The 1,836-nt window shown below is 39.3% G+C and overlaps 1 long non-coding RNA gene across 1 annotated transcript; it reads left to right on the top strand.

Annotated features, from left to right (window-relative positions):
• The first annotated feature begins 630 nt into the window (after positions 1-630).
• On the top strand, positions 631-1,506 carry LOC107729391 (uncharacterized). Its single transcript, XR_001638572.1, has 3 exons — positions 631-829; positions 1,021-1,105; positions 1,180-1,506. It is a non-coding gene; the product is annotated as an uncharacterized LOC107729391 (long non-coding RNA).
• The last annotated feature ends 330 nt before the right edge of the window (positions 1,507-1,836 follow it).

Here is a 1,836-nt window from a genome sequence, read left to right as displayed (position 1 = left end):
TGTGGTGGCTATAGCGGCCTCTCATGCCCCTATTGAGGGCCAATCGGTGGGCAGAAACAACAAGTGACATGCGCTGCGTAAACAGATCTGGCAGAGAGCCCTTGGCCGTATCACGCTCAAACTCTCTGGCATTAGTTCACCTGTTAGCTCTCTACCCCTGGGTGTCGAAGTTACAGGAGCACTCTGGAACGATTAACCAGAAGTCGTCGCTTCAGTCGAAGTAACCTGAGAATCCTGTGGCGAATGCCCGCTTATATAGCCAGATGCCCCGCCCATCCTAGCGGGCTTTGGCAGGCTTGGCGGGCTTCGTCGCTATAGGCTTGTGCAGCTCCGCTGCCTAGCCATTGGTTCATTTTTTAACACACTGCACGAACCAATGGCCGTGCAGTTTCACTGCGTGAATGAAAAAAGGCTTCAGTTCAGGAGAAAAAAGGCTTTTTTTCCCATATGCGTCTAGCAAGACGCAGTACTCCGGGAACCGAGGTTACGTTAGTAACCGAGTACGTTTTTTGATGCATTATCCATTAAAGTCCATTCATTCAGAAAAAATATATATTTTCATAAAATAGTTATTTGCAATTATAACTATATTTGGAGAGTGTATATAAGCTACAGATACCTTTGTAGAGATTCTTTACAAGTGGAGAGAAGAACTGCATAGGACTTCACAGGATTTAAGATTGCTGATGTCATCTTGCTGCGATAAGTAATTTGATTTCATTCCCATTTTGTATTCTATTTATTCTTCTCTTCCTTTTCAGATTACCATAGAGGACAGTGACTCAGATGAGAACGTTGCATTTTTAAAATGTTCCAAGCCAAAACAAAAGTAAGTTGAAAAGCATAAATGTGGAAAACACATCTTAACAATTTGTTTTGCTTATTTTTGCATTCCTGGATTAATTTAACTACAGAGTGCTTAAGACTGAAAAGCTGTGAAATGTATTTAGTTAACTTTTTTTTTTTTTTTAAATAAAGTAACTAAACCTGTTGCCCATGCCTTCCTTGTTTAACCAATAGGCTGACTTCATTAAGTGCCAGTAAGAGGGGCTCCCAGAGTCAGAGCCAGTCTTTTAAAGGAGTATGCTTTGATGATGAAGACGAGGTAGGAATAATATCCACTCCTTTTTGTTTTGGATTTGTTCACAAATTGATATTTACCTTCACTTCTCCCTACAGGATGAGTTTGATCCATTCAAGGGGTCAAGACCGCAGCGCAGATAAGGAAAGAAACCCAATTGCTTGTCTACTTCTAGTGAATCCACTTCTTTTCTCAGTCCTTCCAGAGATTTTGCAGAGATTTGAGTAAACTAGTTTGTTCAAGGTTAACTTGCCTACAGTTGTTTTAAAAACTATGTTAGATGTTGAACATTGTTGTCTTTTATACTCGGATGCATGTCCTCAAATAAATATCTGGGACATTAAAAGACGTGTGTGTTTATCTAAGCAAAAGTGTGTTTATGTCTGTTCCAAGCCAATAAAACCATAAACTGTCACTTTCTTCTTAGGTGTACATTCATAGGAAAATATGTTATTGCTACAAGGAATATTGTATTTGACAGTTCAGGCAGGGAGAATCTTATTAGTTTGATGTTTTTGCAAGTTCACTCAACAAATGTATTTTACAGTAAAATACTGCTACAACCATCACTCCAGACACACACAGTATAGTTTAATCTGGTTACTGAAGTTTTCCACATCTCCAAATGCCATAGAAATGAGTAAGAGGATCCAGCCTTGAACTAACATAGGACACAGAACCACTAGGACTTATACTGTATGGATAATCATTTGGCATCATTTCTACAGGTTCTGATAGGTCAACAGTATAGATAA

This window comes from Sinocyclocheilus rhinocerous, unplaced genomic scaffold (assembly GCF_001515625.1).
Source record: "Sinocyclocheilus rhinocerous isolate Xijiao unplaced genomic scaffold, SAMN03320098_v1.1 scaffold3415, whole genome shotgun sequence".
Classification (NCBI taxonomy): Eukaryota; Metazoa; Chordata; class Actinopteri; order Cypriniformes; family Cyprinidae; genus Sinocyclocheilus; species Sinocyclocheilus rhinocerous.
The sequence above is the reverse complement of the archived record's forward strand: the minus strand, read 5'-3'. Positions and strand labels throughout refer to the sequence as shown.